Below are 16,306 nucleotides of genomic sequence, written 5' to 3'. Positions count from 1 at the left end.
AGAAGAATCCTGACAGTTATGTTCAGTTGGCCTAAATTAGCAAAAGTCAATTAATATAATTGAGGTCTGCTGCTTTATTCTCACCTGTAGTATAATTGTAATGTACCTTCAAGTAACAGAAAATTAGAAACATTTCCTCCATTTATTTCATAATGTAATTGCTAGTATGTTTGTTAAATAACTGAAATAGACTCAATTATTCTATTTGAACTCCATCTGTAAGCAATGACAGGTTTTCTGAATCAGATTCATAAAGTGGCTGTGATAGCTTTTGTTAAGCCATGAAATGAGACATTCAGACAACATGAATCACTCTGCAACTTGGTAACATGAAATAATGAAGTGGTGAAATGCTCTTAGCACCCTACAAATTGATTATAATGGCAGTACATGGCCTACATTGGAAATTGCTTAATGGAATGCTTTGGGTAGGTTTAATTTGCTTGGGAAGTTGCTCAGATGTTATTGGATTGTACTGAGAGGAAAGTTTTGGTCAAAAACTTTGAAAGAACTTCATGAGAATCCTTATTAATCCTTGATCCTTACTGTCCTTGATGCTGTTAGTAAGGTGGTCCAGTTTGAGCTTGAAAAACACAGCCCCTGCACTGATGCAGTTCTGCAAGATTAAACCATTGGCTTGGATGAGTGACAGAAACTAAGCATTCATCACCTCTACCTTGTCATATATCAGCAGGGCTTATAAAAGGCAAACCAACCAACCAAAACAGCCCTGGTTTACTATTTAACTGAAGAACTGCCTCACTGCTGTTTGCCTTCCCGTGGAATTACTGTGTACACCCAATGCAAATGCAATGCTCCTTGTGCATCCTTGCACCAGTTTCCACCACAGAAAGGAAACCATCCAGTGAGTGCCTTCAGAGTGGGGAGCTGGCCTGGACTCAGTGCCTGAGGAGACAGGTTTGCCTATTGGCAAGGTATCTTCAGTAGCTAGCAACATGTTTTCCTCTTTTTCAGTGAAGATTAAGAATTTGTTCTTCTGTCAGGGAGATGAGGTACAAATTGCTTTCTGTGTTTAGCCTAAGTCTTAATAGTTGTTTTGGGCGGGTTCAGGTAAACAGCTCCCATACACAGACTGAACAAAGGAGAGAACAAACAGTGCCATAGCAGCAACATGAAAGCTCCCAAAAGAGAAATCAGTCTTTTTCAGAGAGGCTTTAATTTTATTTTGTAATGAGATCAGAACAAAAACTATCTATGTCTGCTGTTGTTGGGCAGAAAGAAAAAAAAAGAACAACTGATAAAGTGCAGAAACAAACACGAATAATTTTAGTCATGTCAGTGAAAGTATTTCTAGCAGAAAATAGTTGGCTCTATGGGATGTCTCAGGTGGCGTTCTGGCTGTTTGTTCAGTACGCTCACTGTCTATGGCAGTGCTTTCACCAAGCATTTCTGCAGGCAGGTATTCCACGTTTCTTCTTTCTGTGTAATGATAAATCATAAAATCACAGAATGGTTTTAGTTGGAAGGGACGTTATCTAGTTCCAGCCCCCCCTACTATAAGCAGGGACCAGGTTGCTCACAGTCCCATCCAGCCTGGCCTTGAATGCTTCCAGGGAGGGAGCATCCACAGCGTCGCTGGGCAGCCTGTTCAGTGTCTCACCACTCTCATAGTAACGAATTTGTTTCTAACATCTAGTCTAAATTTACCCTCTGACAGTTTAAAGCCATTTCACCTTGTCCTGTTGCTATCTGCCCTTACAGAAAGTCCCTCCCCAGCTTTCCTGTAGGCCCCCTCAGGAATGAGCAGGCTGCTATAAGGTATTCCTGGAGCCTTGTCTTCTATAGGCTGAAGAGCCCGAGCTCTCTCAGCCTGTCCTCATAGGAGAGGTGCTCCAGCCCTCTGATCATCTTCACTGACCTCCTCTGCTCCAACAGCTCCACATCCTTCTTGCATTGGGGCTCCAGAACTGGACGCAGTGCTCCAGGTGGGGTGTCAGGAGAGCAGAGCAGATGGGCAGAATCACCTCCCTCAACCTGCTGGTCACACTTCTCTTGATGCAACCCAGGATGCAGTTGGCCTTCTGGGCTGCAAACTCATGCTGCCGGCTCATGTTGGCTCTTTCATCAATCGACACTCCCAAATCCTTCTCCTCAGGCCTGCTCTCAAGCCATTCTCTGTCCAGCCTGTATTTGTGTGCTTGGTATTGCTCTGAGCCAGATGCAGGACCTTGCGCTTGGCCTTGTTGGCCTTCATGAGGTTGGCATGGGTCCACCTCTCCAGCCTGTCCAGGTCACTCTGGATGGCTGCCCTTCCAGCATGTCAACTGCACCACTCAGCTTGGTGTCATCTGCAAGCTTGCTGAGGGTGCATTAATACTGAGTATTGCACAGTTCAGGTGGTTAGAAGTAGGAGAGCAAGAACTGCTCTACTGTTTGTTATACTTGGTCAGATTTTAATGTAATAACTCCCAGGTTTAGTGGGAAATGAAGGATTTTACCATGTATCATGCATGACTGCTGTGAATCCAGTCCCTATTGAGTATTTTTTCCTATCCATCTTATTCTACTTTTCTTTAATGTCAGAAATGTTAAGTAGGGGAACATGTGGGACTGTATGAAGTTGTGATGTCTGTCAGTCGTGCTTAATTCTTCTTGGGTTTCTGGTCTCATACTAGGGCTAGTCTTACAGGGATGCCCAAAAATAATGGGGGCTAGAGTGGAAGCATGTTCTCAGGGTTAATTCAGGTCATCTCTCTGGAGCCAATTCCTTATGCATATAAATATTGTTAAGTAACACAGGCATATATATTTCATTAAGTAAAAGTTGCTCACGTGTATGGGTAAAGCTGGTTGGCACTGAAGCAGTCGAAGGAAATTTATTCGGAATGAAACGTTCCATAAAAATTTAAGAGGAACCACTGATCTTTCTGTAGATGCATGAGAACATCAGACATATTCTGCCATTGTCCAAAACCCTTGGGCCAAATCCTCCATGTTAATTAAATGTATCTGGATGAAGTTATACATTCATTCAGATTATTGCTTTACACTACTGAGTAAGTTTTACCAATGCAGTAATTGAAATGTGCTTTGTTGCCTAGGATTTCTGCTACAAAATCCGTCCTACTGAAACCTGACCTAACACAGAGAAAAACTACCAACCCAGGTATGAACATCGATTTTTCCCTCGGATCACGAAGTGCACAAAGTCTTTTAATTCATATTTTCCAGCAGTTCTATATATTGTGAACGGCTTCAGAAGCATCCGTCTGTGCCAGGACAGAGTTCATTTTCCATCCTGTGCTTTATTAAATGTGAGAAGCACACTAGAAATGCCTGGGTGATAAGAGGATGCACTTTTTATCTGCCTGGAGCCTGACTGACATCTCCGAACGCTGTTACATCTAAACAGCTTGAATATGTGACCTCATTCCTTAAATACCATCACTTGAACAGCTCTTGTTGCTAAAATAAAAGCACTGTTGATTCTCTGTTGTGAGAACTCCTACAGACCCTCTGACAAGCACCAACTAGACGGTACCTTTTTTCACTGTGATGCAGATGATTGCTTGGCTGTAGGAACTGCAGCGTTACCTGTAGCAGCAATTACAGCAAAGGCACTGCTTGCGGTTTTGATGGCACTCGCTTGTGTTACCATCCAACTGTCACACAAATCTCTGCCACGTGGAGCAGGATTGGGAAACAGACCACAAGGAACATGAGCCTGGAAAGGTAAAGTGGCAGAATAACTTTGTTTTCTTATACTGATGAGCAGTTTGTTAATTCATAGCGTAGACCTTCACTGAGGGAAGACTGCAGTTGAGCCAGACTATCCAGTAAGATGAGACCAGGATCAGCTTTCTCATTTTCTGCTGTCTTTTAATGCTCTGAAATAAGCTTTCTGCAATGTAGGCCCTTATCAGTGCTTTGTGAAGTATAAGCAGGATTTTAAAAACCCAAGCAGTGCCCTCTAATTCAAGCACAACTCCGTGCCTCTCAGGAAACAATGCTTGTGTGGAGGAGCCCAACTTTTGCTGGGAAGCAGAAGGATGGGCTGGATAAAAAGCTTAATTTTTCTAATTTTTATCTATAAAAACCATTTTTGTGGAGCAGTGTGCAAACTCCCTGCAAGCTAAACCAAAGAGAAAAGAACTCTCATTTTAGGGAATATATTTGCTGTTTGAACAATCTTTTTGTTAGCCTGAGCAAGTTATTTCAGATAGCATTCCAAAACAGTATTGTGGCTACCGACTTGCATACAGCTGTGTTGCTGATGCATTTAGGACTACAGGGGTAAACTCTGTGCCTTGTTATTCTTTGTTACTATACTGAGGTAAGTGTCCCAAAGGCCAAAGGGACCAGAGGGTGGGAAGGACATTCAGGTAACTGACACGTCTTTATTGTAATCTAGACCTCTTGCAAAAGCTGACTGTAACTTGCTTTAAATTGCTCAATGCAATCTAGCTGCTAGTTAGCTGAGCAGATTTGGATACCTGCTGGTGAGACAACAGGGACTCAGACAAGCTTGGCTGGTACTTGGGAAGGTGAGGGAATTGCTGCATTGGAGAAGGCGCTCAGGCTGAGATTCCACAAGGCTTTAAAGGTCAAGAGGAAGCACCTTGAGGCCAATATTGAATGTGGTTGGCAACCAGGGCAACTAAGCCACTGAGGGAGTTATGTGCTTACTCTGCCTGCTGCCAACAAAACTCCTGACAGCGTCTTTTTGTGGTAGATGAAGTCTATTAATTCTGCATGCATACACATCAGCAGAAAGGATCTAGCATTACTCTGATCTAAATGGAACAAAACGTGGATGTGAAGGACAGTCACATCCGAATGAGGCAAGGAAGTGTATTGGCAGTATTCCCAAAAACAGTGGGGAAACACTTCACTCCCATGAAGCCGCATCATGGGCCGGACTGCAGCTAGATTCCTAGGGCTGAGAAGGAGCAGTATGAGACCTTTTACAATAGATGCAGAGTTCAAATTGTGTCTAATTTTCTCTGATCAGATTACATACATACATCTGCAGACTTCTTAACACTGCAGACAGACGACTTGGGTGCACTGACAGCGCACAGAAGTGGCAGACGGAATAGAGGTGATGATTTTTAATTACATCTTTTTGATTTTAGCAAATGAAAGAAAATCGAGCTTCCTGATGATTTTATTAGATCCGTAAGTGAAAAGTGTACAGATTGAAGGAAAGATGACAATTTGCAGTATTAGAAGAGAAATTAAAGGTAAAACTGTGAGAAAACCCACAAAGAACGATTTAATGAAGTGGTTAAAGCCATTGTAGAACACAAACTGTTTCTAATTGGAAACATCGGACAGTTTCATCTTTCTCTCCAATGTTCAGAGGAAATGAAATACCCCGTCGTATAAAAAGCAGCTGGGACACAGGGAGAATGGCTCTTCTATCAGTGCTCTGTAAGAGGTCAATGACAATTTTAATTGATGCTATTTCGGTTCTAGTGGTATGGCTGATAACTAGAATAGAAATATCCGAACTGCCTGTTCTTACAAATACGTGGACTTTATTCAGGAGGATCTTCAGCTGAGAAACAAGTACAAAAATCAGATGAAATCCGCTGATACAAGAGAATGAATGCAATTAGAGTTTGTTCTATGGGTACAACCCATTTCATCAGTTTCTGAAAAATACAGAGACTGTCAGCACTCACTTACGCAAGTTAATAGCAAAGCCAGACAGCAGACACCTCACATCACTCTAAAACTAGCAGGCAGTTCTTAAAATAACTGAATAAATTGTAAGTTACAATTGCTTTAAAGTTTGTTTTCATGCATTTTAGACTTTACAGAGCCCTTTTATGGCTTGTTCTTTGTCAGCCTTGAGATCACAGCATGGTCCTACTAAATCCATTTCTTGATTTCTTTGGTGTCAGTGTTGCATACCAAAACAAATAGCAACTGGATTGCTAAAGTAGTGGGAATATGTTTTCAAGTCTGAACAATAGCAGTATTCCCAGTTTGCTTTTGCTTTTTCAAATACAAAGAGTAAGAATGCTGTAGAGCATTAGAGACAATAATAGAAAACGGTGCAGCTAATTTTGGAGGTAGAGTGTTTCTACAGTTTATTTGCAAAGAGAACTATTGTCAGTCATTTCAAAAAGAAAAAATCTAGCTGATGGTCTTTGCTGTGGGCTGCAAGGTTGTTGTAGGGCATTGGGAAGTGTGCTTGAGCTTGTGGTGCATGGGAGTGTGAGGAGAGGGTGGGCTTTTGACTTCTCAGGCTAACCATTGGGAATCAGATGGTCCAATGCACATCCATGTTCTGATGATGTATGGTGAATTTGGTATCAGGCTTATGCTGGGACTGCTATTGTAATGCACAGAGATATCCTCTGATGCTATGCTTTTCGTGGAGCCCATGTCTCCCCCAGTTAATTTTGAACTACTTAAGCCCAAGAGCTGCAGGCTGGATTCTCAGCTGCCACGAACTCCCAGCAGTGCTCTGATGTGAGAGAAGCAGCCCGGCTCCATGTGAGCTGCGGAGCTCATCCAATGACTCCGCATGGAAGGCTGATTCTAATGACAGTTCTCTTAAATACACAACACTTTTTAGCCAGGAGCTGATTCTTATCCAGGTTGGTAAAAATTAAGGATCGTTTCACTTTTTCTCGAAGTAAAAACACATGTCCATGACTTCACATATTTCCAGGGTTATCTTTCAAAAACAGAGCAGTCTGCAGATGTCCCTAACTTGTGATTCTGCCACTAAGTGCTGTGGTGGTCTCAGGATGAGGCTGTGCTCCTCCACTGCACAGCTGTGTTGAAGAGCTGCTCCCTTTGGAGAAGTGTGAGGGAGCAGATTTCTGCAGGGCTGCTTCAGCTGGTGATCCCAGTCTCAGACTGATGCAGCAGGGCTCCAGCTCTATCCTCATTATACATCAAACCCTCGTTAGCACTGAGGATTATATTAGCATCGGTAACTTTGTGTTGGGATAAAACCAGTTCCTTCTTCAGGAGTCCTTTCTCCTGCTGCTGCTCACATTCCCACACTCTTGTCAGGTTAGCTCACTCGTGTTTCTTCATCACGTCAGCCTCTGGGTCTGGAGCGGCTGCACTGAAGTCATACTTCCTTCATCTGAAGATCTTATTGCTTGACTTAAATAGCTGCATCTCCTGAACCTCTTGTTTCCTAGTTTAAATACCTTTTGATTATTTTTTTTTCTCAGCTCTGTTGTGCTTTCTACGTTTTAGGTAGAATCTTTTTTCTTTCTAAAATGCTTCCATTACATTAACTTTGTGATGAAGGTTTTGTTTACTATTACAATACATTCACATGTATTTTCAGATTATATTTGTTGGGGCATTTTTTAGCTCATTCTCAGTCTACAAGGAACTTAACCTGTGAGAGCAAAAAAGCAGAGATTCAGACTGGCTATTCACTAAACATGGCTGTTTCAGAATATTGTTTAACAGTGTAATGCCTTCTGATTTTAACAGCATTGTATAATTAGAATGAGCAGAATGGAAGGTCAGGCTTTAAAGACAATCCTCATGCCACTGTAACTACTGCCACTGCATTCACCTTGATCAGACTTGATATTTTAGTCCTCCTGCCTTTAGAAACCCATAAACAACTGCATCATACTGTAGTGAGGCACCAGCTGGTTTTTAGGAATCAGTTTTGAATGAGAGAAAGGAGTGGGGGACAACTTGGACTTAAATGTATATCTACAACAACTGAGTCAAACCAGAAATAAATTCAGTGTGGTAAGGTAACCTGCAGTTAGATTTTTCACTATTTTTCTGCCTCTGCTGTTGGAATAGAAAAGGAGGGTTCTTTTTTTTTTTTTTCCCTAATAATCTCTGCATATTGTGGCTGTGATTCCTTCCAGCCTTTGTCTCCTCATCCTCTCACGTTGCTCTTTCAGAGACCTCAGGACACAGGTTCTGTTTTGTTCTGCCTTCTTTTTGTCCTCCAGCTGATGCTGACTGGCACTGCTCAGCCTGTCCTCCCCTCCAGGCAACAAGGCACAGGGAACTCACAGTTTCTGTACACAAACTCCCACCTTCCCTACCCACCGTTTCACACTCTTCCCCACCAAGCTGTCACTGACGAGCCCCCAGATGCTGAGCTGTGGCATTACACGGCTCCTTGTGAGGAAATGACCTCACTGGGGCACAGGGACAGGAACAGCCAGCCGTTCTTCGTGCTCACTGGATGAGATGGCCATTATTTTTGGAAGAGTGCTACAGGGCTTATGGTGGCGTCTGAGTTTCTGTGTAGCAGCACTGAGAGCACAAATACCCAAACTTATCTCTCGCAGGATCTTGTGGGTTTCTCATCCAAGGATTGCCAAACCCCAAACCCGCCCACAGTGTCAAATCCCATGTGATGCTGCCCCGGGTGATATGGCAACGCACACTGCATAAACGTATTCCACATGTCTGTTTGTTGCCAGTACTCAGGATTTAAAAACCAATTAGCCATGTGCAGACACGCAGCCCGGCGTGGAGCTGCATACGTGGAAACGAAATGGTTCTGTGAGTTCTGAGCACAGCGATTCTCCTCAACTTCAAACTGTGTGGGTTCCCAGCACCTCTGCAGCCGTGCTCTCGGCTGACATGTTTGGCCTATCTGCGGAGTTGTGAGAAGTCTGATTTTAAAAGAAAAACATAAACCCAGCCTGGCAGGAGGTATCTGTAATGTCTGTGTATCATACAGGGACTGCCTGGGATTGTGGGTTTCTGTGTTGTGCTCTGTAAACACGAGTTCCTGTAGCCTTTGTCTTAGGTGCTTGCAGCAGAAGGGAGTGCACAGAATTGTGTGCAACTAGCTATACTGTAATACAGAATGCCTGTATAGGCTACACGTCATGATCTACCCACATACCCAAATGTGCCATTATGGGATACTGTTCCTTGCTTGCTGAGGTTCAATTGCTTACCCTTTTTTTTTTTATCTCAATGCATGTATATATGTTTTTTGCTTGCTTGTAGATGTGGTTTGCAAATCCAAGCAAATCCCAAACATCTGCCAGAAAAATCAACTCTCCAATAAAAGCAGGTGGCGCAATGACTGCTGCTTTTCCACTGTCCTCTTTGGTTTGTTGTTGCCTCATTTTTCCAAAACACCCCCACATAACATGTCTTTCATCCACCTGTTGCATTGTGTCTTGTGAACTGTGTGTAGGAGGAGGTAATGACTTCTTAACGTGCCAGGACATTGCATAACCCAGTGAGCCTTGCTTCTTGACAGGGATGCCTCCGCGTTCTGTAACAGCAAACATGAGCCTTCTTAAACAAAATCAAACAGCCCGTCAGGTTCAAGACAGCATACTTAGCTTAGCTGGTTCACACTTGCATATGCATTTATAAATATATAATATATATCTCACACACAATTACAAGTGCATAAATCATTACAGAAAGGAATACTCACGATCTGAACTGAAAATTCCAAGCAGAGAGGTGGACAAAATCCTTAACATAGTTTGTTGAAAAATTATGTCTTTGTAGGATGTCGTTCAGTTGCCATAAAGTGATCTAGAATGTAACAAATATATTATATTATGTGCTTATATGGGGGCACCTGATGTTATTAAAAAGCAGTTCAAATAGCACTTACTATTTCTGAAAACTCTGGGAGATGATCTATCCTGTACTACTTTTAGGAATAATACTGTCATTTTTATTTGGTTGCAGGTGGAAGTATGCTGTAAGAAGTAAGAACTATCCAGTCCTGGGCTGTTTTGGTCTGAGGAAACTAAAGTAAATAGTTTTAGGCAGTGCCAGTATGAGTGCTGATCTTCCTATTCTGTGCAGCAGCAGCTGGAGGTCCTGTCCATTTCAGCATCCTTTTCTGTCTCCTCCCAGCTGTCTTACTTTTGATCACACAGTAGGATGCATAAATTACTTTTACAGATTCAGCATCCTGGGGTGGCCATAGAAATGGATTTTCATATAAAAAGTGCTTTAGATCATGGCAGAGAGGCTGAATCTGCAGAGGTCGTAACCATCCTTGCAGAGAAGCCAGGACATTTTGATGAAGTGTTACATGTCAGAAATATGAAGTGCAGATACAGCTATGTGTCTTATGTCCTTTCTTTTTGCTATGGAAGAAAAATATGTTGCTTCAGATACAGAGTGCAGTACAACTACTGAAGATCTGTCTGAGCTTCAGGCTATAAGAAGGGCTAAACTGAGCCGGGTGAGAAGCAGTGTGACTCCAGCAATAATCTTTGGGGGAAAGTGGCTAAAAGTGGGCTGAGTTTGAGCATTTCTCTTAGGAGTAAAAGGTGAGGTTGGCACTTCCACTGGGTGCTGAAAAAGACCTCACGAGGGACATCATGCCATCCTATTAGTTACACAAGTGTGCCAAAATGGGAGGAAATTGCCTATTTATCATCTGATATTACACAATTTAGCAGAACAGAGGAATTCTTAGGTTTAACAAATAGGAACAAGCAGGCTGTCTTTTCAGGGAAAGGACTTATTGGAAATGGCAATTGGTGGGCCTGTTTTCATTTAATGTTCTAACCAGGATGCTCAGAAAACATTTTTATGCTGTAGAAATACAACATGTATGTCTTATGAACTTATTCTTTCCCGAGATTGTAGTCTAGGCACAAGAAATTGCTAACAGGGTAATGTCAAAAAGCTGTTTGCCGTCACTCAGTGAGGTTGGTTTTACAACACACTGCTCAGCTGAAGCACGACACGATTTTATTCGTTCAGCAGCAGTCTTTGGAAACTGATTTGCCAGGTGACATTCTGGGAAAAAATTAACAAAATTAAGTACGTCATTACTGTTGTGGAGAATCAAAGTTGTAAGCAAAGAAAAATGGGGAAAGAAATACGTTTCTGAGGGTAGGCAAACCTTCCATCTTAGTTCATCTATATTAGCTTCAGAAAGACTGTGCTCCATCAGAGAGACCTGTTCAGTGTTTCTGTGGCACGATGCAAAACTGACAGGAACCCCATCCAACTGATTTAGCTGGATAAATCTTTAAGACTGCTAGTTCTAAATTCTGATTTCATTTACTACACTTCAAGTGGGTAAGATTTGGATGAGAAGCAAATCTTTGACTCTCAAGTCAAACTTATTTTTCCCAATACATCCAGGTATTTCTGCTCCACATATGGTCAGGTTATAATCATTTTCAGTCTCATATATTAAAAATGTTTAGCAGCTTGACTCCATCTGACTGAATAAAAGCAGTTAATTTGCTAACAGCCTGTACTGAAGGATTACTCCTTGAATAGATGTTACATGGTATTCAAGTAGTGAGCTTTTATTGAAATACATTACATGTTTTGTAAGTCACAATGAGAGGACTAAACAAGCAGCTCAGAATAAGTGATGCCTGCATGGCATCCTGCCCTAGAAAACCTGATGAGCCTTGATTTTCTTTCCACAGTAAAATACGTAACCGTTCTCAAGTCCAGATCTTTTCCTTTGCATTTACCCCTTCTCATATATCACATATACCCTTCATTACCCTCATATATCATATATTACCCCTTCATATATATCAGAACTAAATCAGTCTGCAAGATTTACCTTCCATTTTTCTCTGCCCTTGCCAAAGCAGTGGCTGCAGCTAGGTAGTCTTAGCCACAGTTCCTCTGGTGTGGCTCACTTAGAATAAATCCCTGCCTACAACAGTCAGAAACTAGTTCTAAAACCAGTAAAACTAGCAAATTCAGGTTTTTATCGCTTCAGGTCCAAAGGTGCACACTGCTGTTTGCAGTTACTCTACATGCTTCTTATCTTCCTTTTTGGTTTTGCCATCTGGTAGAAGAGAAACATGCTCATAAGAGCTTCATTCTAGCTGATGGCTGTCAAACAGAACAGGAACAACCACCTTCTCCCTACCTTGCTTTCCACAGAAGAGCTTGTCTGCTTTCTGTAAGTTACCCAGCTGCTCTTTGTCACAAAACTATCAGGACTTTAATATCCTTGAGTCTCCCACCACTGCCAAAGTTAACTGAAATCGTCTGCAGTGTTGAAAAGCTTGAGGTGGTGGCGGTGGGCTTTTTGTTTTGTGTGAGAAAAGGTGAGGGAGATGGAGAGCACCGGGCTGCAACCAGCTCAGTGTGCTTCTGAGAAAGCAGGGTAGCCGTCTTGAAATTTTTTTAGCTGTACTATCTTTATCTGACCCAGATAAAAGGAAGAGCTCCCTAAACACTGCTGGGACAAAATGCAGCAGTCGCAGGGTCGTTGTTGTCTTCCAAAGGTGCTGTGCTGTCTTTGAAAGTCAAAGTGCACGGAGACCCCAAAGCACCACTGCAACTCGTGTGAAGATTCCAATCTGATACAAGCAGTTACAGTGCACGGGTGACTGAGCAAAGTGTGACAAGATGGCATGCTGGGACCTTTCAAATCTGAGGCATTTGGTATCACTACTGTTGCTTCCAGTGCAAGCTTTCCCTGTGTACTTAAGGTTTAAAGTTAAGGTAGCAATGCCAGTAATCTGCTCTAAAGCTACACTTGTAGCTGTGAAAGCATTCTGCCTGTGCTCTAATTCATTCTGTAGTGAGCACGTTCTCCTTTTCTCATTCCCTGGGAATTGGACATCACAATATGTCAACCCAAAAGACCTGAAACGTACTGGACCTTCTTTTTCCCATTGCATCCCCAGGCATAGAGGGAACAAACGCTGCTGGTTCATTACTTTAATTACAATATGTGGGATGTTTTACAGAGAACAAAGTCATATTAAAACCCTGAGAAAAAAAAAAAAACAAAAAAAAACAAACAAAAAAACACCCTTGGTATTGCAGCTGAAACATTTGAATGTAGACATGTGCATGAGTACAAACCTAATGAGTGATGCTGCGATCTAAACTTGATGTTGATTCTATGCATTCAAGCTTAAAAGTAGGAGGGGGGTCATGCATTTTAAAAAGCAATTACAATACTACCTTGATCTGCATTAACAGTGAATGAATGTTTGTGTCCAGGTCCAACGAAGCTGGTGGTCCTCGTGTTCCTCAGGAGTGTAAACTATTGTGGCTAAAATGGTAAGTGAATTATTCTACTTCTTATACAAGTGAAGGACTGAAGAGTAGCAATGCACTAAATAACAGTATAGTATAAATAACACTAAAGTGAGGAATTGTTTGTATCATTTGATCATTCTGATTCTCTAAGGAATTCTCTAAGCATTCTAAGATCAGTCTCAGAAAACTTCACATTTCTGTACGTTGAATCTTTCTGCAGAGACCTGGTGAATGTTGACAGTGGTACTGAAATCATTCAGCATACATCATTCCACCACATTTCCCTGGATTTGTTTTTCTAATACTCTATTAATAAGATGTGAATATATATTTTCATTGATTCCATTTTCTTTCTAACGTATTGCTTCTTTATAACAATGAAAAGTTTTTAGTCCTTATTTTCATTTAAGGACTGTTTGGATTCGTTGCAGCACGTTCCCTTGAAGTGTCCTCCCACTGGACAGAGAGGGTAGGACTTCAAAGGAGATATTTATTTTAAATCCACACTACCTGCTTATTGGGAACCTGTTAGTCAGACAGGTTAAGTAGCCTTACCCGAGGTCAGTATTTAGATGGGAGCTTACCCAGGCACTTGGAAGTGCAACGGTTTTGAGGTTTTTGTACACAAGTCCTGTCTTTCTTCTATATAAACGATGCCTTCTTTGGGTATGGAAAGATCCCACTGCTTAGGGCCCCACAGCATCAGTGAGACGCAAACCTGGCATTTTAAATGTGTGTCATCTTTGGTTTGTTTCCAAGGGGAAGAGTGGTCAGACCAAAATCCAATTAAAACTGAATTCCTGTGCAGTTTTAGCGAGGTGAATTCTTCAGATTGCAGCCTCATTTGCTAGAGCACGTTGTGTGTTATCACTGATTTGGTTCAGCTCATATTCGCGTGTGTTTTAATGATGAGCAAGTATATACCTGTTCTCTGTTACAAAGTTATTCGTGATGTTATGCATGTGCTTTAGGTGTTTGAATGGAAGCTTAACCAAGTTGCAGCCTAGGAAGAAATTAGCTGGATGTGGGAATTCAAAGCTGCAGCTGATGGTAATTTGCCCTCACAACAGCTGATGTAATTTGGAGCTGTCCTTAAACCAGCCCCATCCCTGCCGATGCTGTGGCACAGCATCCTGCTGGCTGGCTGAAGGAAGTTTTAAACACTGTTTTGTGACAGATCTGAATCAGGGTGCTGCATATCAGCATGGTTATTGGGATGCTTACTGTAAAAACATGTTGGTTTGATTTTTCAAGATGATATTGGAGGGGAAAAAATAGAAAAATTGGCTCAGCTGAAGTCGGTCCACACAAACTCATGGGACGTTAGAAACAGGTCCAGAACAGGAAATGCCTGGATCACAAAAGAATATAAAAGGTTTAAAAAGTGACTGGCAAGAAAATGTTAATTGTTGCAGAGGACAAAGCTGAGAGGTCCTGGAGAAGATTCTATAAAGCAAACCTGTCCCACTTACTGTTAAAAGATGGTAATCTCTCTGTAACGCTGTTTTAGCACTTCTTTTCCCCCATGTTCTGCATTTGTATTATCAAATTAAGGAGTGATTTTCTTACCTCACCACAGGGCCTGAACAGAAGTACAGTGGGCATTCAAACCAAGAGAAACCTGCTAGGTAACCATGCTAGGAGCCCAATGCCCACCATGCTGTAGCAATGGCTTAATCTGAAAGCAAAGGCAGAGTTTTATCCTTCCAGAGACCAACCATGATGCTTGAAATCTGGGGGTTGTGTTTTAGCCTAATGAGGGACGGAAATCCAACTATCCCTGCAATTCTAACTCCATGTTTTTTAATTGCTAGCTGAGACTAAATGCTATTCCTGTTTGAACCCACTACGATTTGTTCCATCGCAATGATGTTCCCAGTCTATGATATGCTGTGATATCTTCTGAGTACGATTAAGCAGGTCACAGTGGACAGAGAAAATGCAGCTAGTACATACAACCATTATCAGTGCTATTGCAGAAATTCAGAAGCAGACTAACTGCTTCTCTTTAATGTACTGAATGGTTTTCTTCCTAAGTTTGCGATACAAAATCATCTCATGAAAACTAAGTCTGTAAATTAACTTACTGAATATCTGCAAAGTACGCCTACTTGCTGACAATCTTCATACAAGAATAACAAAATATTTTTCTAAGAGCTAAACCAAAGCGTGTTTTGCAGTGTATGTCCAAAACTGGAGAGCTGTGTTTTCCTCTCCCTTGTTAATTGACTTGCTCGGGGTATCTGGAACTCCCTTCCTGTTTCCCTCCAAGACCTTTAGTCACTTCCTTTCTCTAAATAAAAATCCCTTTCGTTTCTCTTTAACTGATGATGGATTCACTTTGAAGCATTCTGATAACATCATCTGAATTCTACATAGATTTTCCTTTTCGTAGACGACCAAAAATGACTCTGGCTGAAGACGTTCAAGTTGGTTTCACTGCTGTGTCTGTACTCAGAACTTACAAAGTATTAAAAATAGCTATAGGTAAGGGAATCATGTCATAAATCCCAAACCACGTTAACTGCTGGCACAGTGAGGAAGAATTGCTGCTAATGGAGCTGCAGCACTGCTTCTGGGCTGTGGTCCTCCATGTTGGGACACAGCACTTCCAGCAGAGCAAGACTCTGGTTGGGGGATAACAGAATTATGGGTGAACCACAGTCCTCCAAAGAACATAAGGGTTGGCTAAGATCATCTAGTCTAACCACCAACCCAGCACCACCGCGCCACTAAAGCCAAATATGACAGCCAAAAGGGCTGGCTTGGAAACGTACGTGAATTGTTTGTCAACAAGAAAATCTTAAGAGAGAGAAAAAATAATGAAGAGAACAGAGTCTAAAGACTTTACAAGTCTTCAGCTACGTTCGCATTCACTGCTGGAGGATTTTGTATCCCCGTAGGATAACAGTTGTCTTTGTGAAAATACTTTCTGTGGTCCTTCTAGGCGTGCCTGCAAGAGGAAGGGAATGCCCGGGTCCTCGTGCCGCTTGCGCGAGCCTCCTCCAGCACAACGCGAGGCCGGGCCAGGTGCAGGCTGCCCGGAGGAGGCGGGGGGGCGAGGCATCGCCTCAAGGCCCAGGCCCGCATCACAGCCTGCAGCAGGCCGGGCTCGGGCACAAAAACCGGCCGAGCCAACCGGTTCGGGTAGCAACGGGACCGCCGGGCCCGTCTGCGTGGCTGCTGCAGCGTCACGGGGGATGAACAAGTTGGTGCGCTCCCAAAATGTCTCCTCCCTGGATGGACGCCGTGATTCCAGCAGGCTTTATTGCTCCCTAGCCACGCCAGGCTCTTCGCGCGCCGTTCCGACTGCCATCTCGTGCCCCGCCCCCACCTCCTCGAAGGCAGGGGCTGACCGCCGCCGCCC

General features: G+C 42.6%; 2 long non-coding RNA genes across 5 annotated transcripts; one reads left to right on the top strand and one right to left on the bottom strand.

Moving 5' to 3' along the window:
* Positions 1-3,140: 3,140 nt before the first annotated feature.
* Positions 3,141-15,999, top strand: LOC128090044 (uncharacterized). Of its 4 annotated transcripts, none has more exons than XR_008210779.1 (4): positions 3,141-3,693; positions 4,973-5,062; positions 12,901-12,960; positions 15,319-15,999. It is a non-coding gene; the product is annotated as an uncharacterized LOC128090044 (long non-coding RNA). The 4 variants fall into 4 exon arrangements; XR_008210777.1 differs by having other exon boundaries at positions 3,145-3,693; positions 15,335-15,999; XR_008210778.1 differs by lacking the exon at positions 4,973-5,062 and having other exon boundaries at positions 3,157-3,693.
* Positions 7,791-9,476, bottom strand: LOC128090052 (uncharacterized). The gene is made up of 2 exons (XR_008210782.1): positions 9,377-9,476; positions 7,791-9,208 (listed from the first exon to the last, which is right to left on the bottom strand). It is a non-coding gene; the product is annotated as an uncharacterized LOC128090052 (long non-coding RNA).
* Positions 16,000-16,306: the final 307 nt, after the last annotated feature.

This window comes from Tympanuchus pallidicinctus, unplaced genomic scaffold (genome assembly GCF_026119805.1).
Source record: "Tympanuchus pallidicinctus isolate F22 unplaced genomic scaffold, pur_lepc_1.0 scaffold1, whole genome shotgun sequence".
In the NCBI taxonomy this organism is placed as follows: Eukaryota; Metazoa; Chordata; class Aves; order Galliformes; family Phasianidae; genus Tympanuchus; species Tympanuchus pallidicinctus.
Note: the sequence above shows the minus strand (reverse complement) of the source record. Positions and strands in the feature narration are given on the sequence as shown.